The sequence below is a fragment of the Felis catus genome, chromosome B4 (genome assembly GCF_018350175.1).
Source record: "Felis catus isolate Fca126 chromosome B4, F.catus_Fca126_mat1.0, whole genome shotgun sequence".
Classification (NCBI taxonomy): domain Eukaryota; kingdom Metazoa; phylum Chordata; class Mammalia; order Carnivora; family Felidae; genus Felis; species Felis catus.
Window position 1 is genome coordinate 267,545 of NC_058374.1, and position 23,336 is coordinate 290,880.

General features: G+C 43.8%; 2 long non-coding RNA genes across 9 annotated transcripts in view; one reads left to right on the forward strand and one right to left on the reverse strand.

Annotated features, from left to right (window-relative positions):
• LOC123386400 overlaps positions 1-421 on the reverse strand; it is a 56,708-nt gene extending 56,287 nt beyond the window's left edge. For all 6 annotated transcript variants that reach the window (XR_006600175.1, XR_006600176.1, XR_006600177.1 and 3 more), the window contains exon 1: positions 282-421. This is a non-coding gene — a long non-coding RNA (uncharacterized LOC123386400). The remainder of the gene's footprint in view (positions 1-281) is intronic.
• LOC123386401 overlaps positions 323-23,336 on the forward strand; it is a 76,721-nt gene continuing 53,707 nt past the window's right edge. For all 3 annotated transcript variants that reach the window (XR_006600183.1, XR_006600185.1, XR_006600184.1), the window contains exons 1-2: positions 323-458; positions 6,772-6,861. This is a non-coding gene — a long non-coding RNA (uncharacterized LOC123386401). The remainder of the gene's footprint in view (positions 459-6,771; positions 6,862-23,336) is intronic.

The following is a 23,336-nucleotide window of genomic DNA, read 5'->3' on the forward strand; positions in this document are numbered from 1 at the left end:
TTCTGTCACTGGGAGTGACTTTGGGAGTAACTTCCTTCACTGGGAGTGACTTTGGGAGTGATTTCATTCACTGGGCATGACTTCAGTCATTGGGGGTGACTGACTTCAGTCACTGGGCATGCCTTCAGGCAAGGGGCATGCCTGGGCCCTTCAGGCACGGGGCTAGCTTTCAGGCACAGGGTGAGAATTCAGGCATGGGGCGTACCTTCAGGCAAGGGGCATGCCTTCAGGCACTGGGCGGGGCTTCTTGCATGGGGCAAGGCTTCATGCAGGGGACTTACCTTCAGGTGTGGGTTTTGCCTTCAGGCAAGGGGCTTGAGTACAGGCACGTGGAACTGTTTCAGGCAAGAGGCAAGGCTTCAGTAACAGGGAGCGGCTTCAGGCACAGGGAACGTCTTCAGGCACGGGGCGCACCTTCAACCATGGGGTTTGTCTTCAGGCACTGGGAGCACCTTCAGGTACAGTGAGCGGCTTCATGCACAGGGCGCGACTTCAGGCACGGGGAGCCTCTGTGCTCTTCAGTCAAGGAGCGGGCGCACCATCAGGCACTGGGCGCGCCATCAGGCACGGGGCTCCCTCAGGCAAGGGGTGCTCAGTCAGGCATGGTGTGTGCCTTCAGGGAGTGCTTGTGCCCTTCATTCAAGGGGAGCGCCTTCAGACACGGAACATGCCTTCAGTCACAGGGTGTGCCTTCAGGCACTGGGCGCGGCTTTATGCATAGGGCGCTGCTTCAGTCAAGGGGCTTGCTTTCAGGCAGTGGTTTGACCTACAGGCAGGTGGAGCTTTTTCACGCACAGGGCGTGCCTTCAGGAACAGGGAGTGGCTCGCGCACAGGGCGTGCCTTCAGGAACAGGGAGTGGCTTCAGGCACAGTGAGCATCTTCAGAGAAGGGGTGCTCCTTCAGCCGTGGGGCTTGTCTTCAGGCACTGGGAGTGCCTTCAGGTACAGGGAGCAGCTTCATGCACGGGGCGCTCCTTCAGGCATGGGGAGCATCTGTGCTCTTCAGGTATGGGGCACGCAGTCAGGCATGGGGCGAACCATCAGGCATAGGGAGTGGCTTCAGTCATGGTGCAGGGCTTCAGGCATGGGGCGAGGCTTCAGGCAAGAGGAGGTCCTGTGCCATTCAGGCAAGGGGAGCGCCTGTGACACTCAGGCACGGAATGCCCCATCCTGCACAGGGAGCTCAGTCAGACTCAGTGCATGCCTTCAGGCATGGGTTGTGCCTTTAGAGAGTGCTGGTGCCTTTCAGGCAAGGGGAGTGCCTTCAGACAAGGGGAGTGCCTTGAGGCATTGGAGGCTCTGTCCTGTGAGCACGGAGCCTGGGGCTCTGTGCTGGGAGTACAGAGCCTGGAGGGGCTTCTTGGGATTCTATGTCTCCCTCTCTGTCCTTCCCCAGGAGGCTCTGTGGTGAGAGCACAGAGCCCGGAGCCTGCTTGGGAGGCTGTGTCTCCCTCTCACTCTGTCCTTCCCCTGGAGTGCCTTTAGGCACTGCGAGTACCAATTTCAGGCACTGGGAGTGACGACTGGACTGCAGTCCCTGTGAGTGAAGACTGCAGCCACCGGGAGTCACTGCAGATACTGAGAGTGACTTTGACATCAGTCTCTGGGAGTGACTATGATATCAGTCACTGGGAATGACTTTGACTTCAGTCTCTGGGAGTGACTTCAGGAGTGACTTGAGTCACTGGGAGAGACATCTGGAGTGACTTCCTTCACTGGCAGTGACTTAGGGAGTGACTTTCATCACTGGGAGTGACTTAGGGAAAGACTTCCTTCCCTGGGAGTGACTTTGTCTTCAGTCACTGGGAGTGACTTTGGGAGTGACTGGGCATGACTTCAGACATGGGAGTGACTGACTTCAGTTACTGGGCATGCCCTCAGGCACTGGGCGTGCCTAGCCCTTCAGGCATGGGGCCAGCCTTCAGGCATGGGGCCAGCCTTCAGGCAGGGGAAGCCTTCAGTCAAGGGGCCAGCCTGCAGGCATGGGACCTGACTTCAGGCATGGGGCATGTCTTCATGCTCGGGGTGTGGCTTCAGGTAAGGGGCTTGTCTTTAGGTACGGGGCATGCCTTCAGGCACAGGGAGTGGCTTCAGGCAAGGGGCTTGTCTTCAGGCAAGGGAGGGCCTTCAGATTTGGGGAGCAGCTTCAGGCACAGGCGCGCCTTCAGGTACTGGGAGCATCTGTGTCCTTTAGGACACTTTCCATGGAATGTAGCGCTGCACCACTTCTGGCCCCACATGTGTGTGGTCATATCAGATTTAGGAATTTTGTCCTCATCGAGAGAGAGAGTCTTAGCTGGTGTTCGGGTTTGTGCCAGGGACTTAGATAGGGCTGAATGGACAGGAGACGCATTTAGTCTTTGTTTGCCAGGGCAAGCCTCCATCGTGGGCCATTCTTTGATTGGGACTTAGCAACCACTTCTGCAGCAACATCTGGACTTTGGATTTACATGGTGATATTCCACATTCCACGCCAAGTAATACTCTTCCTCCTCTGGACTCCATGCGTGTGGGATCTTCAGACTAAAGAATTGGGTCACCATCAGAGAGAGCCTTAGTTTCCGTTAGGGTTTGCTTCAGGGCCATTAGCAGCGATGAAGCAACACTACTCATGTTATCTACATGGGGTGTTGGATGAGGGACCATGCACACGTGAGGGTCTGGTGTAGGATTAGCATTAGATTTGGAGTGAGGTTTAGGTTGAGGAGTACTGCAAGGGTCACGGTTAGTGTTAGGGTCCAGGAGGCCCTAGGTGCTGAAACCCAAGCAGTGCAGTGATCTCCCTGGAGGGTGTTCATAGATGTGCACAGCCCCCTTTGTGGAGAAGTGTGTTCACACTTCTGAACAACCCCGGCTAGGGGAGGGTTGCCATTCGCACATGGGCCCCACCGCATATCACTGGGTGCTGTTCACACATGTGCATGCCTCTCCCTACTGGCGGAAGAGTGTTCACACATGCACAAAACTCCTGCTCCAAGAGGTAGGGCGTTTCCACATGAGCACAATCCCCATCAGCGAGGGAGGGCATTCATGCATGCTCCTTACCCACTACCGCAGGAGGCTGTACAGGCATGTGCACTGCCCCCCCCCCCACTGGTGTATGTTCACACATGCACACAGCTCCCCTCAATGAGGGAAGGCATTTGCACATGTGCCCCCCTCGCCTCGGCAAGGAAGGGTGTTCAGGCATGAGCAGAACTACCACCTCAGGCAAGGAGGTCGTTGGCGCATGCGCCCTGCCCCACTTAGCACAGGAGGTGCTTCAGGCTTCCTCCTGGCCCCCTGTCAGCATGTGAGTCAGTCACCCATGCACAGCGCCACCCCTCAGGGAGAAAGTACTGATGTCACTATTGAATGTGACGTTTCATGAATGGTTCTTTTCACTTTCACAGCTGAAGAAACACGTATCTCTTAAGGTTATGTTTAGGGTTAACATTACCATCAGTGGCAGGGTAAGGGTTTGGTCAAGCTTCCTCCCCCTGGGCATGGATTTCCCAACATTAGCATGTCCACTTTTGGCACGGGAGCGTGTTCAACCATGTGCCCGACACCACTTTGGCACAGCAGGGTGTTGACCTAGGCTTCCCACCCCCATATTGCGGGAGGCTATTCACACACACGCACTGCTACCCCTAGGGACAGAAGGGTGTTCACACATGTGCACGAACCCTCTCAATGTGGGATGGTGTTCACGCATGCACCCAGCCCTCTCCACTGGGAGAAGGTTCTCATATGCACCACGCCCCCTTGTCATGGAAGGGTGTTCATGCATAGGAACAAGCCCCTCTCTATGAGGGGGGGGTGCTTTCATGTATGTGCCCTGCAACTCTGCAGCCAGGGAGGCCGTTGATGTATGCCCCCCGCCCCCCTCGCCAGGATGGCGTTCACGCATGTACAAAGCACCCCCTCCTTGCCGAAGTGGGTTCAGGCATGCCCACAACCCCCGCTCTGTGAGGTAGACCATTTGTACAGGCACACAACCCTCCCTCAGCAAGGGAGAGCATTCATGCTTGTCCCCACTCACCTCGGTGTGAAGGGTGTTCACACATGCACAGAACCCCCCTCAGCGTTGGAGGGCGTTGAAACATGTGTCCCACCCCACTTGACACCAGAGGTGGTTCAGGATTCTGCCTTGCCCCTGGTTGGTGTGTGAGATGGTCACCCATGCACAGTGCCACCTTTTAGGGAGAGAGTAGTGATGTCACTATTAAATGTGATATTTCACGAATGGTTCTTTCACTTTCACAGCTGAAGAAACACACATCTCTTAAGGAAAATGTTAAGGTTGGGACTGACATAAGGGGTAGAGTAAGGCTTAGGTAGTACTTCCTCCACCCTGGTTATGAAAGGTTTTCAAGCATTAGCGTACCCCCCTTTGGACAGGAGGGGGTTAACACATGCACCCTCCCACATCAAGGGAGGGGGTCACCATTGCGCCACTGTCTCTGTGATGGAGGGGTGTCACTCATGTTCTCCCCCACACCTCTGCATGGGAGGGGATGATGCATGTGCCCCTTCTGCACCCCTTCATCGGCGATGTAGCCTTGATGTTCCTTTTAGGTCAGACGTATTTTGCACTGCCTTGGCCGCTCATTGGATTAAGTGTCCCACTTCGGTTCAGGTCATGGTCTCACGGTTTGTGGGTTCGAACCCTCGCTTCACCTCTGTGCTGATGACTCTGAACATGGAGCCTGCTTCAAATACTGTGTCTCACTCTCTGTCTGCCCCTTCCCCATGTGTGTTCTGTCTGTCTCTCTCTCTCTCAAAAAACCGTGAAGCTAAAAACATTTTAAAGCAGCTCCATCGGTCTACTTGTCTCTTGCCCTATCCCCGCCTCTTCACGGGAAGGTCCATTTCACTGATTGGAAGAGATATTAAAACCCTCGTGTGGCCATTCATATGAGTCACTATTTAGGAAACAAGTGATTATGCTACTCTTTCACGGTCAGGATACCATGGCCGTTTCATGAATGTCCCTAGGCAGGCAAGGCCTCTAAAACTAGAAATGCTAGAGGTGATTTTACTGGTAAACAGGTGGGGTTTGTGTTCACTGAGTTCCTTTTACTTCTTTTCATCTTCCTTGATTGCCTATCTGTGTTGGGTCAACAATTGGTTGGATATTGACTTTATAGTTAGGTTATTTTTATCTCATGGTTAACTATCCATGGTTATCTGCTCTGATAGAGCTTAAGCAAGTACAAATATTTCTTGTTGCACATACTAGCATTATTGTTTTCTGTGCACCTGCAGCTGTTTCTCCCAGTCCATGGGGAGCAATCACTTCACATCCAGCACCACCTGCTTTGTCCTCCTATGCCCAGCAGCACATGTGCCAGTGTCTGCAGAACTTCCCTTGTTTCTCTGTCAGCCGAGTCTGAATGGGTTTCTTCTCCCACTCATCCCTAGTTCTCATCTCTTTAATGGATGACACACATCGCTGAAGGTCACAGTGAAGTCTCAAACTCCAGTATGTGGATTACGTGGCACCATTTTACAGTCTCACTTGATTACTCCCTTTCTTTAAGGATTACTTCCTTCCTCCTCCCACCATCTGGGCCGCTGCTCACCTTTGTCTGTGTTGGTTGGTCCTCATCTTCCTGCCCCCCATCTGCTTTCCATCCGCCCTTACTCTGGGGTGATCTCAGCCAGCCTCAGGCTTCTATATGCCAGCAGCTGGGGCCTCTAAGTCTTTGCACGCTGCCCACAGCTGTTCATGTCTCCAGACGCCTGACTCCAGCTGTGCACCACACAGGTACTACCCTCCCCAGACTCTGCTACCTCCCTGTAGGCGTCTCCTGTTCCCCTCCCCTTTTTTACTGGGCTGATGCCACACTGGCTCCTCCCTGCTCCCTGAGCTTGTCAAGCACATACTCCTGCTTCAGGTCTTTGCACACACTTTGCCTCTCTCTGTCGGGGACATACTTCCATGTGCCAACATGACAAACTCCCTCATTTCCATCATCACCTTGCTCTGACATGACCTGCTCAGTGGTGTCTCTGCTAGCTCTCTATGTAAAACTGAAAACTGCTCCTTCTCCGACCTGAACACACGATATCCCTTCCCTGCATTCTTTTTCTTCCTGGCCCTTGGCACCATCTGTTTTTCTTTCTTGCTTGCTGGATGTCGCCTACTGCAGTCCCTGCCAGTTTGTCGGCTCCATGGAGTCCAAAGACCAAACTAGCTTTGTTTAAGCCTGGTTCCTTAGGGCCCTCGAACAGTGCCTAACTCCTTCAAAGGCTCACACACCTTTTACTGAGCAAGTAAATATTGGGATTTCATATTATTTTGCTGTGTCCGCCATCACAATGTACCACAGACTGGGTGGCTTAAGCAACAGAAATTTATTTATTTATTTTCTCACACTTTAGATCAAGGTGTGGCCAGGGTGAGTGTCCTCTCTCCATGACTGGTGGATGATCTCGTTCCCATTGTCTTCACGTGGTCTTCCTTCTGTGTGTGTAGTTGCCCACTCTCTTCCTATAGGACACCAGTTATCAGATTAGAGTCCCTCCCCACAAATGAGCTCATTCGACCTCCACTTTACCTTTCAAGATCTGGTATCCAAGTACAGTCTGATGGGTAGTTAGGACTTCAATGTATGGACTTTGGGGGCAAATCCATTCCATAACAGGTTTCTGTCTGTTGTACCTAGTCAGTACCTACATGGTTTTTTTTTTCCTCTATGCCCTTGTGCCCATTATTTGCTCACACAGTGCTAATCCCAGTTTGCCCTTAGCCCAAGTTATAACTCCGTTTATTTATTTGCATAGGCTTGCATCTTCCCTCTACCTCTATACTCCAAGTTCCTGGCTGGCACTGGAGTTACATCCTTAGCACGGACATCATAACCTCCACGTGAGGTAAGTATGATTATTTTCATTTTGAAAATCAACAATCTGAAGCTTAAAAGAGAGTAAGTCATGTTTCTGAGATCACAGTACTAGTAAGTGCTGTCCTTTGGATAACTTTGTTCTCATGGGCTCCAAAGCCCACTTTCTTTCATCTACCACATGTCTCCAAGTTGAATGCGGAAAAGTCATACTTCAGCCTGGTATAATATAAGCAATGGTATGTGTAATGCTGGCGTAAGAATTCAGGAAATGGGATTAAGTTTAGTATCTGAGTAATTATACCCACAGGTTGAATTTCAATCTCACATCCTTTTATTTTTTACTGCTGCAATTTCTGTTATCCTTAATGATTACATAAACGTATTCTTCCCTTTGCAAAATTTAGCCAGTAAGAATACTGAGAGAGTTTGTTTCCTTTGTAACAGGTCTGAATTATACAATGAATTCGTGTCAAGATAATAGCTGTTATTTTTCCTACAACATAGAGTAAAAGGTCATTGCTTTTGTTGTAAGAGTTTACCATGTGTTCTTGGTAACATGACTGAGCTGTATTGGTGAAAACCCGTCGTAGATTTTGAAAGTCAGTTATTTATAGTTAAGAGAGTATTGTTCTTTCTTTGGGTGCAGCTGATTGTTTGAAATAGAACCTGGGATTTGTCTGCATAGATTGTCTATTTCAGAATGAGCTTTGTTTTAAAAAGTATGTTATATTTGCATTCATGCAAGTTGTACCATCATTAAATTGACAGGAAAGCAGCTGTTAATAGTTGTCATTTGGGCATGTAGATGGAAATCCTAAGGGTCATGGTGTGACTCCTTACATGTGTTGAGCTCTGGTTTCATTTGGCATTTCCAAACCGTTGCCATGACCTTATGAATGTGGATCAAGTGGCCATATAATGGTTGTTTTAGATTGGTATCAGTGGTGTAGAGATGATTCTTAAGTTGTGTATGAGGAAGCTGTTGGTTTTCTGCTTCTATGTCTGTGTACCTCCTAAAAATAGAAGACTAGCGCATCTTATCAAAATTAATTCTGTTCAAAGTCAATGCACCTTGTGAATGAGCTAAAGGCTTAGATAATAGTCAATACTTTTGGAGTCTGATATTAATTTGCAATTTTAAAATACGTCTACGGGCATGTGTGGCTCAGTTGGTTAAGCATCTGACTTTGGCACAGGTCGTGATCTCACTGCTCATGAATTTGAGATCCATGTTGGGCTCTGTGCTGGCAGCTGGGAGCCTGGAGCCTGATTGAGATTCTGTGTCTCCCTCTCTCTGCCCCTCCCTGGCTCATGCTCTTTCTCTCTCTCTCAAATATAAACTTAAACATAGAAAATAGGTCTAGAATGAATCTGTAGACCATAACATATTTATAGTGACTGCTGATTGAAACAAAGAAATAGCCTGAAACTCCAAGCATACATTACTGTTGTGTCCCTAGGCTCCCATGAAATGCCAGGTTGACCATTAAGCTGAATACAAGCAGTAATCTTTTAGTAACCTGGAAGAGATAAGCATACTATCATAGCTAGTAAGGTTTGGTATATGTCGTTTTGGTAGACCTATTTTCTTTAATGATCAAAAAATTAATTTGAGGTCTCTTTTATTTGGGTATTCAGGATTAAGAGAAGTTACCCGAGGCAAATGAATTAAGACCATTTTAGAACTGACCTGGACTTAAACAGCCAGAGACTGGAGTCATGATAAAGATAGTTTGAACATGCCATTTCATCAAATAAAAAAAATACAGCTCCTGAATGACAATCATCATGTTGGAGGAGAGTTTCTGGTGTTCTCTCCACAAATGGTGCATGATCTTCAGTCAAGGATACAGCCTCACTGACTGTACTTTTACTGACATGATGGTTCAGATACCAACAGTGTTGTCTGTTGGGATTGTCTTTTATAAAACTGATATCCTTTCAGTTTTCAGCTTAATTAATATACTAAGGAGAAAAAAATGTTTCCCTCTTTCTGAAAAATAATCCCATTTGTATTTAGAGTTATCATTAAACATAGTATTTCTAAAAATGGTTAATAAATTGGAAGTCAATATAAATTTGCTTGTGAAGTTATCAAATGGAAAATTTTTGCCAAAGCAGTTATTTTACGTTTTATAGGAAAACTAATCTTTTATACCCTTACTGCATTTTTGTTATATCCTATTCACTTTGGTTTCGTGCTATTTGTATGTGTGTGAGTGTGTGTGTGTGTGTGTGTGTGTGTGTGTGTGTGTGTGTGTCTGTGTGTGTGTGTCTGTGTGTTTGCAACTAAGAGAAATGTGGAATATTTGGTCATTTAAAAAGATTCACTAGTTTAGGCAAAGTCTGCCATAAACAAATGCAATACATTATGTCCAAAGTAGTCAAGCAGATTTTGCATCATGAGTAAAAGTTGCTTTATCTCAAATGAATTTGCTTTTCTCTTTTCTTTTTTTTTTTAATTTTTTTCAACGTTTTTATTTATTTTTGGGCAGAGAGAGACAGAGCATGAACGGGGGAGGGGCAGAGAGAGAGGGAGACACAGAATCGGAAACAGGCTCCAGGCTCCGAGCCATCAGCCCAAAGCCTGACACGGGGCTCGAACTCCCGGACCGCGAGATCGTGACCTGGCTGAAGTCGGACGCTTAACCGACTCTGCCACCCAGGCGCCCCTTCTCTTTTCTTTTTAACAAGCCAAGTCAAAGGTGAATATGTTCTTTCTGCTCACCTTGAGGCAGGGCAAGAGCAGATTTGTGTCAGAGCACATTGCCTGTATTTATGAGAAACTAGGGAGATTAAGAAAGCCACTTAGGTACAAACCTTAGTGGAGACTCATGACTGGCTCAGATTTTCAACAATATTCTGTTGGGATATCTTTTATTTACTGGGTTAGTTTTTTTTTTAATTTTTAGTTAATTTATTTTTTTGTTTTCCACATTTAAGAGTTTTTTTTATGTTTTTGTCCCCCTCCATGATTTTATATTATTTTGCTTCCCATTCCTTATATTCATCTGTTTTGTATCTAAAGTCCTCATGTGAGTGAGGTCCTATAATATTTGTCTTTCTCTGACTGAATTATCTTAGCATAATACCCTCTAGTTCCATCCATGCAGTTTAAATGGCAACATTTTATTCTTTTGGATTGCTATGTAATACTCTATTGTGTATGTATATGTGTGTGTATATATGCATACACACACACACACACACACACACACACACACACACACACACATACACACATACCATCTTCTTTATCCATTCATCCATCGATGTGAATTTGGGCTTTTTCCATACTTTAGCTGTTGTTGATAGTGCTGCTATAACTTTGGGGTTCACTTTTCCCTTTAAAATAGCATATCTGTCTCATTTGGATAAATACCTAGTAGTGAAACTGCTGGGTTGTAGGGTAGTCCTCTTTTTCATTTTGTGAGGAACCTACCTACTGGTTTCCAGAGTGACTGTACCAGTCTGCATTCCCGCCAGCAGTGCAAGAGTTCCTCTTTCTCCACTTCCTTGTCAACATCTGTAGCCTGAGTTGTTAATGTTAGCCATTGTCACAGGGGTGAGGTTTTATCTCATTGTGGTTTTGATTTGTATTTCCATGATGATGAGTGATGTTGAGCATTTTTTCATGTTTCAAATGGCCATCTGGATGTCATCCTTGGAAACTGTTTGCTCAAGTCTGCTCATTTCTTCACTGGATTACTTGTTTTTGGGGGGTTTTGAGTTCGATATGTTCTTTATAGATTTTGCATAGTAATCCTTTATCTCATATGTCGTTTGCAAATATCTTCTCCCATTCTGTTGGTTGCCTTTTAGTTTTGCTGATTGTTTCCTTCACTGTGCAGAAGCTTTTTATTTTGATGAGGTCCTAATTGTTCATTTGTGCTTTTGTTTCCCTTGCCTCTGGAGACTTGTTGACTAGGAAGTTGTGGAAGCAAACATCAAAGAGGTTTCTGCCAGCTTTCTCCTCGAGGGTTTTGATGGCTTCCTATGTTCAATTTAGGTCTTTCATCCATTTTGAGTGTCTTTCATCCATTTTGAGTGTGAGAAGGTGGTCCTGACTCATTCTTCTGTATGTCGCTGTCCAGTTTTCCCAGCACTCTTGCTGAGGAGACTGTATTTATTCCATTGGACATTCTATCCTTTTTGTCAAAGATTAGTTGGCCAAACGTTTCTGGGTCCATTTCTGTGTTCGTATTCTCTTCCATTGATCTGAGTGTCTGTTCTTGTGCCAGGACCATACTGTCTTGGTGATTACTGCTTTGTAATACAGCTTGAAGTCCAGGATTGTGATGCCTCCTACTTTGGTTTTCCTTTTCAAGATAGCTTTGGCTATTTGGGGTCTTTTCTGGTTCCATACAAATTGTAGGATTCTTTATTGTAGCTCAGTGAAGAATGCTGGTGTTATTTTGATAGGTATTGGTTTGACTATGTAGATTGTTCTGGGTACTATGGACATTTTAACAATATTTGTTCTTCCTATCCAGGAGCATGCAATATTTGTCTTTTCTGTGTGTTTGCCACCTGCAATTCCTTTCATAGGATTTCTATAGTTTTCAGTGTATAGATTTTTCACCTATTTGGTTAGATTTATTCCTAGGTATTTTATGGGTTTTGGTGCAATTGTAAACGGGATCGATTCCCTGATTTCTCTTTCTGTTGCTTCATTCTTGGTTCATAGGAATGCAACTGATTTCTGTGCATTGATTTTATATCCTGCCCTTTTGGCTGAATTCATGTATTATTTCTAGCAGTTTTTTGTTGGACTATGGTGGGTTTTCCACATAGAGTTTCATGCCATGTATGAAGAGTGAAAGGTTGAGCTCCTCCTGGACGATTTGGATGCCTTTTATGTCTTTGTGTTGTATGATTGCTGAGGCTAAGACTTCCAATATTATGTTGAATACCAGTGGTGAGAGTGGACATCCTTGTCTTGTTCCTGACCTTAGGAGGAAAGCTCTCAGTTTTGCCCCTTTGAGGATATTAGCGTCGGGTCTTTCATATATGCCTTTTATGATCTCGAGGTATGATCCTTCTATCCCTACGTTCTTGAGGGTTTTTATCAAGAAAGGATGCTGTATTTTCTCAAATGCTTTCTCTGCATCTGTTGAGAGGATCATGTGGTTCTTGTCCTTTCTTTTATCGATGTAATAAGTCACATTGATTGTTTTGTGGATATTGAACCAGATTTGCATTCCAGGTATAAATCCCACTTGCTCGTGGTGAGTAACGTTTAAATGTTTTGTTGGACCTGGTTGGTTCATATCTTGTGGGGGATTTTTGTATCCATGTTCATCATGAAAATTTGTGTATACCTCTCCTTTTTAGTGGGTCTTTTTCTGGTTTTGGAATCAAGGTAATGCTGGGTTCAGAGAAAATGTTTGGCAGTTTTCCTTCCATTTCTTTTTTTGGGACAGCTTCAAGAGCATAGGTGTTAACTCTTCCTTAAATGTTTGGTAGAATTCCCCTGGAAAGCCATCTGGCCCTGGGCTCTTTTTCTTGGGAAATTTTTGATTACTGATTCAATGTCTTTACTGGTTATGGGTCTGTTCAAATTTTCTATTTCTTCCTGTTTCAGTTTTGTTAGTTTATATATTTTTAGGAATTTGTTTCTTCCAGATTGCCCATTTTATTGGCATATATTTGCTGATAATATTCTCTTATTATTTGTATTTCTGCTGTGTTGGTTGTGACCTCTCCTCTTTCATTCGTGATTTTATTTATTTGGGTCCTTTCCTTTTTCTTTTTGATCCAACTGGCTAGTGGTTTATCAATGTTATTAATTATTTCAAAGAACCATCTTCTGGTTTCATTGATCTTTTCTACTGTTTTGTGTGTGTGTGTGGGGGGGGTTATTTGTTTTTTTTTTTTTTCTGTGTGTGTTTTTGTTGTCGTTTTCAGTTTCGATGGCATTGATTTTTGCTGTAATCTTTGTCATTTCTTGTCATCTGCTGGTTTTGGTTTTATTTGTTGTTCTTTTTCCAGCTCTTTAAGGTATAAAGTTGGGCTGTGTATCTGAGACCTTCGTACCGCTTTTGGAAGGCCTGGATTGCTATAAATTTCCTCTTATGACTACCTTTGCTGAATCACAGAGGTTTTGGGGTGTGGTGTTATCCGTTTCATTGGCTTCCATGTACTTTTTAATTTTCTCTTTAACTTCTTGGTTCACCCATTCATTCCTTTTTTTTTATTTTATTTTTTATGTTTTAAAATTTACATCCAAATTAGTTAGCATATAGTGCAACAATGATTTCATGAGTAGATTCCTTAATGCCCCTTACCCATGTAGCCCAACTCCCTCCCACATCCCGTCCAGTAACCCTCTGTCTATTCTACAATGTTATGAGTCCATTCTGTTTTGACCTCTTACTGTTTTTATTTTCTTTTTGTTTCCCTTCCCTTATGTTCATATGTTTTGTCTCTAAAGTCCTCATGTGAGTGAAGTCATATGATTTTTGTCTTTCTCTGACTGACCAATTTCACTTAACATAATACACTACAGTTCTATCCACGTAGTTGCAAATGGCAAGATTTCAGTCTTTTGGAATGACAAGTAATACACCAGTGTGTGTGTGTGTGTGTGTGTGTGTGTGTGTGTGTGTGTGTATCTCTATATCTCTATATCTCTATCTCTATATCTATATCTGTATCTATACCACTTCTTCTTTATCCACTCATCCTTTGATGGACATTTGGGCTCTTTCCATACTTTGGCTATTGTTGATAGTCCTCCTATAATCATGGGGGTGGTGCATGTGTCCCTTCAAAACAGCATCCTTTGGATTTATCCTTTGGATAAATGCCTAGCAGTGTAATTGTTGGGTCGTACGGTAGTCTGTTTTTAGTTTTTTTGAGGAAACTCCATACTGTTTACAGAGTGGCTGCACCAGCTTGCATTCCAGCATTCATTCTTTAGTGGTATGTTATTTAGTCTCCACGTATTTGTTATCTTTCCAATTTTTTTCTAGTGGTTGATTTTGTGTTTCATAGCGTTGTGGTATGATAATATGCACGGTATGATCTTGAACTTTTTGTACTTGTTGAGGGCTGATTTGTTTCCAGTATGATATCTATTCTGCAGACATTCCATGTGTCCTGGAGAAGAATGTATATTTTGCTGCTTTAGGATGAAATGTTCTGAATATAACTTAAGTCCATCTGGTCCAGTGCCTCACTCAAATCCATTGTTTGTTTGTTGATTTTCTGTTTAAATGATCTTTCTGTTGTCATAATGGGGTGTTGAAGTCGCATACTATTATGGTTTTATTATCAATGAGCTTCTTTATATTTGTGATTAATTGATTTATATCTTTGGGTTCTTTCACATTGGGAGCATAAATGTTTACAATTGTTAAGTCTTCTTGGTGGATAGACCCCCTCAATTATGATACAACACATTTATTCATCTCTTGTTACAGTCTTTATTTTGAAGCCTAGATTGTCTCATATCAGTAAGGCTACTCTGTCTTTCTTTGGCGACCATTAGCATGATAGATGGTTCTGCATCCCCTTACTTTCAATCTGAAGGTGTCTTTAGGTCTAAAGGAAACAGTCTTTGGGTCTCTTGTAAACAGAATATAGATGGATCTTGTTTTTTTTTCCCCACTCTGCTACCCTGTGTCTTTTGATTGGAGCATCTATGCCATTGACGTTTAGAGTGAGTACTCAAAGATATGAGATTATTGCCATTATGTGTCTTGTACCATTGGATTTTGTGGTGGTGTTTTTTGTGCTACACAGTCTTTGGTACTATTGGTGTTTTTTCATTGTTTTTTTTTTTTTTTCCATCTTTTCTCCCCTCAGAGAGTTCCTCTGAAAATTCCTTGAGGACTTGTTTAGTGGTCACGAACTCCTTTAAGTTTTATTTGTCTGGGAAACTTTTAATCTGTCCTTCTCTTTTGAACGACGGACGTGCTGGATAAGGAATTCTTGCCTGCATAGTTTTCTGATTCAGCACATTGAGTATATCTTGCCACTCCTTTCTGGCCTGCCAAGCCTCTGTGGGTAGGTCTGCTGCAAACCTGATCTTTGTTGTCGTCTCTTGTTGGTTAAGGACTTTTTTTCCCTTGCTGCATTCAGGATTCTTTCCTTGCCTGAGTATTTTGTGAATTTGAATATGATATTCCTTTTACTGGTGGGTTTTTGTTGACTCTTACTAGAGTCCTCTGTGCTTCCAGGACTTTAATGTCTGTGCCTTTACCCAGGTAAAAAAAATAAACATCCGCTATGATTTGCTGACTTAACACTTCTACCCCTTTGTCTCTCTCTTCATCTTCTGGGAGCCCTATGATTCTGATGTTGTCCTTTTTAATGAGACAGGGTTAGGTGTAGGTAGAGGGTTATGGTTAGGGTTAAGGTTAGGATTAGGTCCCAGGACGCTGCAGGCACTGAAACCCCAACACTGCACTTGTCTCCATGAAGGGCTGAGTGGAGTACACAAGGGAGTATGCCAGTCAGGATTAGTCTTTGGGTTCCAAGACCACACAACTCTATGGGACGTTCTTCGGGTAGGTCTCAGAAATACTCTCTTGTAGACACACTCGGACACATGTGTCTCTTGTAGACACACTTTGGAAATCACATGGTGATGTTTCAGGTTCCATGCGGAGTGTTTCTGCACCTATTTTCGAACCCGTGTGCGTGTTGTAGTCAGACTTTGGAATTGGGTTACATGGGGAGAGAGCCATAGCTACTGTTAGGGTTCGGACCAGGGACCTCGACAGGGCTGACTCAACACTAGTATCATGAATTCCATGGAGGACTGAGGTGACGGCACATGCACAGCTGTGGGCCTGCTGTAGAGTTAGTGTTATATATAGAGTTAGGTGCAGGTTGAGGGTTAGGGTTAGGATTACAGTTAGGGTTAGGATATGTCCCAGGAGACTCCAGGCACTGACCCCACATGAGAGCAACTGTTTCCCCGAAGAGCTGAGTGGAGTGCACAAGGGAGGATGCCGGTCAGGATTAGTCTTTGAGTTCCAAGGCCAGACAAACGTATGAGCCACCCTTCAGGGAGGTCTCAGGAATCCTCTTGGGCAGCTGCAGCCAGGCCTTTGAAAGGACATGGTGATGTTCCAGGTTTTTTGCTGAGTGATTCTGCACCACTTCATGCACCCAGACACGTGGTGTTTCAGACTTTGGTATTGGGTCCCCATGGGGAGAGACCTTAGCTAAATTTAGGGTTCGATCGAGTGACATCACCAGTGCTGAAGCGAATCCAGGCTTGTGATCTCCATGGAGGGTTGAGGTGAGGGCCCATGCGAAGGTGCAGGTCATGAGTAGGCTGTGAATTGAGATAGGGTTAGGGATCTGTTGAGAGTTCTGGCTAGTGTTAGGGTTAGGTTTAGTTCCCAGGAGGCTCCAAGCGCTGACCCCACAGCAGTACAGTTGTCTCCCTGAAGGGCTGAGTGGAGGGCACATTGGATCATGCTTGTCAGGATTAAGTTTTGGGTTCAAAGGCCAGACAACTGTATGGGCCACTGGTCGGGTAGGTCTCAAGAATTCTCAGGGGCAGCTACAGCTCGGGCTTGGAAACAACACAGTGATGTTCCAGGTTTTGTGCTGAGTGATCCTGCACCGCTTCATGACCCCAGGCGTGTGGGGTTGTCAGACTTTCGTATTGGGAACCCATGGGGAGAGAGCCTTAGCTAGGGTTAGGGTTCGGTACAGGGAGGTCGCCAGGGCTGAAGCGATACCATTCTCGTGAATTCCGTGGAGGGCTGAAATGTGGGCACATGGGCGGTGGTGGGTCTGGTTTAGAGTTAGTGTGAGAGATCATGTTAGGTTTAGGTGTAGCATTAGGTTTACGGTTCTGTTTATGTTTGAGATTAGTTCCCAGGAGGTTGTAGACCCTGAACCTACAACAGTGCGGTTGTCTCCCCGAAGGGCTGACTGGAGTGCACAAGGGAGGGTACTGGTCAGCATTAGTCTTTGCATTCCACGGCCCTACACCTATATCCTCACTCTTCGGTAGGCCTCGGGAATCCTCCTGTGCATCTGAAGCCCTGCTTTGGAAATGACATGGTGATGTTCCACGTTTCACACAGAATTATCCTGCACCGCTTCTCAACCCTTTGTGCCTGCTCTTGTCAGACTGGAAATTCGGTCTCCATATGGAGAAAGCCTTAGCTACAGATAGGGTTTTGGCCAGGGAAATCTCCAGGGCCGAAGTGACACCAGCCCTGTGATCTCCCTGTATCGATGATATGAGGGCACATGCATTGTGAGTCAGGTGTAGGGTGAGTGTTAAAGATGAGGTGAGGTTTAGGTTCACATGTATACTGTGGGTCACTGTTAAGATTAGGGCTGGGTCACAGGAGGCTCCTAGCACTATACCCCCAGTAGGGTCATTGTCACCCCACAAGGCTGAGTAGAGGGTTCTAAGGAGGGTCCCAGTCAGGCTGAGTTTTGGGTTCCAGTGCCAGTCCTTGGTTAGACCTCAAGAAGTCTCCTGTGGATCTCCTTCTGGTCTTTGGAAATGACATGGTGATGTTCCAGGTTCCATGCCGCGTAATTCTCCTCTGCTTCTGGGCCCCATGTCCGTCATGTCCTCAGACTTAGGATTTGGATCCCCATTAGGAGAAAGCTTTTACCAAGGTTAAGGTTTGTTCCATGGATGTTGCCGGGGCCGAAGCGACACCAGTGCCATGATCATTCTGGAGGGCTGAATGAGGGTCCATGTGCGGGTGCAGGTCATGTGTAGGGTTAGGTTTAGAATCGGGGTGAGGTTTAGTTTCAGCGGTATGTGAGTGTCACAGTTAAGGTTAGGGTTAGGTTCCAGGAAGCTCCAAGCACTGAACCTCTGCAGGGTAGTGGTCTCCCCAGAGGATTGTGTGTGGGTCTCATCGGAACGGGCTGTTCAGGCTTAGTCTTTGTGTTCCAGGGCCAGCCTCGTGTGTGTGCCATCTTCAGTTGGGCCTCATCAACCCCCTTGTGCTGCTCCATGCGGGCATTGGAAATGTCATGATGATGTTCGATGTTCCATGTGGAGTAATTCTGCACTGATTTGGGCCATTTGTTTGTGGTGTTCTCAGAGATAGGAATTGGGTCCCCATCTAGAAAGATCCTTAACTATGGTTAATGTTCTGACCAGGGACTTCACCAGTGTGGATGTGACACCATTCCTGTGTGCCGTGTGCGTTGGGTTAGGGTTTGGGATTGGGTTTGGTGTTAGGGGTTATTGTTAGGGGTTAGAGTTAGGTTTATGCATTAGGGTTATCTTTAGGGTTATGGTTAGTGTTTAGTGTTATGGTTAAGTGTTAGGTTTGGAGTTAGAGTTAGGTTTAGGCATTAGGTTTGGGCTTGGGTTAGCCTTAAGTTTAGGGTTATGGTTTGGGTTTGAGAGTTAGGGTAATGGTTAGATGGTGGGGTTAGGGTTAGTTGATAGCATTAGTGTTAGGGTTTGTGTTAGGTTCAGGGATAAGGTGAGGTCTAGGTATGACTTGGGTTCGGGTTATGGGTGTTGGGATTGGATTAAGGGTTAGCCTTAGTGTTAGTGTTAGAGTCTTATGGTGAGGATTAGGGTTAGTTTTAAGTTTTGTAATTTTAGGATTAGCGGGTTGAGTTAGAGCATTAGGGTTAGGGTTTTATCGTTTGATTTATAGAGTTACGGTTAGAGATTTAGGGTCAAGGTTATGGTTAGTTCGGGTTATGTTTACTTTGTCGGTTCGGTAAGGTTAGTGTTGGGTTTAGGCGTAGGGATAGGGGCTTGGTTTTATTAGGTTTATGGTTAGTGTTATCTGTTAGATTTAGGTTTTGGGATTTTGGTTAGTGTTAGTTTTAGGGATAGGACATAAAGTAGGTCATGCTTGCACTCCCACTTGGGGCGGGGAGATGTTCATGTGTGCACACAGCCCTCCATCCAGGAGGGATTGCGTTCATTTTTTTCGTCCCTGTCTTTCTGCACTGGAGGTTGTTTTCACCTCGCCCCATTCGAGCTTGTCTCTGGACTGTTTCACACTGTCACCCTGCCCTCTCTCCGTATGATAGGAATTCACGTACTGCCTCATCCGTGTTTGATTAATGGGGTGCATAGTTTTAATCTCTATATCATTTATTTCTTCTGATTTTAATTGTTTTGTTCATTCTGCTGATTGGGAGTTTTGTTTGTTGTCCTTTGTCTGGCTTTTATACTTATAAGGTTATGGAGTTTACTTCAGTGTTTTGTTGTTGTTTTTTTTTTTTACCCCCCTGAGGCAGACTTGTATTGCTATAAACTTCCCTGTTAGAACCATTTTTCCTGCTTACAGAAGTTTTGATTGTTGTGTTTTCATTTTCATTTCTTTCCATGTGTTTTGGATTTTCTCTTTGATTTGTTGGTGAGCTATTGATTTTTCATAAGCATGTTATTTAACTTCCATGATTTTGTGCCTTTTCCAGATTTTTTTTCTTGTTGTAGACTTCTACTTTCATAACATTATGGTCTGAAAAGACACATGGTATGGCTTCGATCGGTTTGATTTTGTTTTGGCTTGTTTTATGACCTAATATTTTATCGAGTGTGGGGAATGCTCTATGTGCACGTGAAAAGAATGTGTATTGTGCTGTTTTAGGATGGAATGTCTAAAATATATCGGTTAAGTCCATCTGGTCTACTCTATCAGTCAAAGTCTCTACTTCCTTGTTGATTTTCTGATGGAACTATCTCTCCATTGATGTCATTGAATTCTTTACTTTTGGACTGTTTTGTGTATTTGGATGCTCTCAGGTTGAGTGCATATATGTCTACGATTGTTCTATCTTTTTGTGGATTGCATCTTTTATTATTATAGTGTCCTTCTTTGTCTCTTGTTACCGTTGTCTTTTTAAATCTATTTTGTCTGATAAAGGTATTGCTACTGCAGATTTCTTATGATACTTTAGTTCTATAGTTAGTCTCTTGTAGGTAGAAGATAGATGGGTCCTATATATGTACTCATTCTATCACCCAGTGCCTTTTATTATGAATACAGAGAGCACAGGCATGGGAGGGCGGGGTAGGGGGAATGAGGGAAGAGAGAGACAAAGAGAGAGAGGGGGAGAGAGAGAATGAGAATGAGAATGAGAATGAGAATGAATCCTCACCAAATTCCATGCTCAGTACAGAGCCCATTTGGGGCTCAATCCCATGATCCTGGGATCATAGCCTGAGCCGAAATCAAGAGTCCAAATCTCAAGCGATTGAGCCATCCAGGTGCCCCTATCTGTCCCCCAGTGCCTTTGATTTGAGCATTTATTCTGTTTCTATTCAAAGTAATTGATAGACATGTACTTGTCCTATTATTACTTGATGTTGGTTATTTCTGAATTTTTACGATCCTTTGTTATCTTTCTCTGTTTTTGATTTGCTGGGTTTCTTCACAATTTCACAGTTGAAATTGTTTGTCTTTATACTCTGCATATGTATTAGTAGTGTTTGATTTGTGGGTATTATTAGGTTTGTACCTAACCACCTCTGCATATAGGAGTCTATAATAAGTTGATAGTTGTTTAAGTTTGAACCAGTTCTTTACTCCTCTCCTCCCCGTGTTGTAGATATGTAGTGTCATATTTCAAAACCTTTCACATCGCGAATACTTTGGCTGATGTTTTACTGATATACTCATTTTTATTGCTTTTGCATTTCGCACTTTAATATTGTCACTTTAGGTGTTTCTTTTCCACTTAAAGAGTCCGCTTTAACATTTCTTGCAGGGGTGGTTTGTTGGTTGTGAACTCGCTTAGTATTTATTTGGGAACCTCTTGTTCTCTCCTTTCATCTGAATGATAGTTTGCTGGATAGACTCTCTTTGGCTGCAGATGTTTTCCATTCGGCACCTTTACCAAACCATGCTGCTCACTTACGGTTTCAAAGTTTCTTCTGAAATACATCCAGTGATAACTTTATGGGGTTTCCCTTGTAGGTAACTGTCAACTTATGTTTTCCTGCTGTGAAAATTTTTTCTTTATCACGATATTTTGGGTTTTAATTACTATAGGACTTGGTGTGGATCTGCTTCTTTTGAATATACTGGGGGTTCTTTGTGCCTCCTGCTCTGGATCTGTTTCCTTCCCCACATTAGAGAAGTTTTCATTTATTGTGTCTTCAAATAAATTTTCGGATTCGATTTCTCAGAGTTCTGAGAATGAGAAGTAGGACAGAAAAGACCTATTGAAGGTTCTCTGATGAGTCACTGGATTTGCATGCATGGAGGATAGATTTGAGACTCAAATGAACAACCTACCTTTAACTTCTAAGGACTAGAAGGAAACAACAATCTATGCCCAGTGTTCTCAAAAGGGAGAAATTAATCCATATGAGAGTGGAAACCAAGGAAACTGAGACCATGAAATCAATAGAAAATATGAAGACCAACAGTGGGTTTTCAGAAGAATGAAACAAAATTGTCAGGAGTATACATAGGCTATGCTAAGACAGAGAGAGGACCAAATTCAAGAGAATTATAAATAAAAGAGAGGACATTACGCCTTATACCAAAGAAACATAAAGCAGACAAAGTGGCGACTATGGCTAAATTAGATGCCAGAAAACTACCTACCTAGAAGAAATGGACAGGTTCTTAGAAACACACAACCTAGATTGTGTCAGGAAGATATAGACGGTGTGCACAGACTCATTAAAGGAAGACTGTATCAATACAAGAAGATAACCAATGTAAGTAAAATGAATCAGTAATCGAAGTTCTGCCAAGGAAGAAAACCCCAGGACCAGGTGGATTCATTGGTGAACTTAACCAAACGTTTGTAGAAGAACTAAGAGCAGTCATCTCACTGATTCAAAAAGAATGAACACCACCAACTCATTTCATGAGACTGGAATTACCCTGGTAGGAAGCCAGAAAAGGATACTACCTGAACAGAAATCTATAGGCTAGTATCCCCGTGATGAATATAGATGAATAATTCCCAGTAATATACAGGCAAACCAAATTCAGGATCACATGAAAAGGATCATTGACCGTGATGTATGGTTTTTCTCCTGTAAAGGCAGGATTTTTCAGAAATTCAAATCAATAAATGTGACCCCTCACATAACTGAGTGAAAGAAAAATCAACCAGAAACCAGACTCTTAACTATAAATAGCAAATGGAGGGTTACTATAAGGGAGATGGGCAGGGGCATGGGTTAAATGGGTGATGGGCTATGGAGGGTGCTGGCAGTGAGGATGACTGGGTGTTGTATGTAAGTGATGGATGACTACATTCTATACCTGAAATTAACATACACTGTATGTTAACCAATTAGAATTTAAATAAAAACTTGAAAAAATAAATACTAAAGAATTGCATGCATAAATTTAAATTAAACTAAATAAATACGTTTTAAAAAATAAAAAGAAAATAAATGTGATGATGTCAATTGACACAGAAAAAAAGTTCTGAGAAACTTTGGTATTGATTTGTGTTAAAAATGTCTTTAAAAATTCAGTGTAGAAGGAACATATTTCAACATAAGAAAGGGCATGTATGGGGCGCCTGGGTGGCGCAGTCGGTTAAGCGTCCGACTTCAGCCAGGTCACAATCTCGCGGTCCGCGAGTTCGAGCCCCGCGTCGGGCTCTGGGCTGATGGTTCGGAGCCTGGAGCCTGTTTCCGATTCTGTGACTCCCTCTCTCTCTGCCCCTCCCCCGTTCATGCTCTGTCTCTCTCTGTCCCAAAAATAAATAAACGTTGAAAAAAGAATTAAAAAAAAAAAAAAGAAAGGGCATGTATGTGAAGTCCACAGCCATTATCATACTCAATAGTGAAATTGTGAAAGTTTTTCCACTAAAATCAAGCCCAAGACAAGGATGTCTTAGATATGTGAAGGGGATTGGGTGATGCAGGCTTCCGGTTATGCAATGAATAAATCGCAGATAAAAGATATAGCATAGGGAACATAGAGAGTGGTACTGGAATAGTGATGCGTGGTGAGAGATGATAGCTACACCTGGGTTAGCCCAGGAGAATGTATACACTTGTCCAATCACTATGTTGTTCATCTGAAACTAATGTAACACAGTGTGTCAGCTATTCCCAAATAACATGTTTGTTTTAAATACGGTAAAGGAATGAAACAAAAAGTTTAATGTAAAAGAAACTGTTAATATCTAATGAAGAAATACAGTAAATTTCCAAAAGAGAAAGTCACCATATCAAATTCTGTAGCATTCCTATACACTAACCAAATTATCTAAGAAGGAAAGAAAACAATCCCATTTACAATAGCATCAAAAACAATAAAATTTATTGGAATAAATTTAGCCAAGGAAGTGAAAGATCTCTACAGAAAACGATAAAACGTGTGTGCAGAAATGGAAGAAATTCAATTTGCATGGAAGAAACAGAACACACAAGTCAGTGGAAAGCCACCCCATGTCCATCTGTAGGAGGAATTAATATAGATATAATGTCCATGCTACTCAAAGTCCTCTAGAGATTCAATGCAATCTCTATCAAGACTCCAATGTAATTTTTATGCAATTAGAAACACATATCCTCAAATGTATTTGGAACCACAAAAAGACCCAAAGTAGCCAATG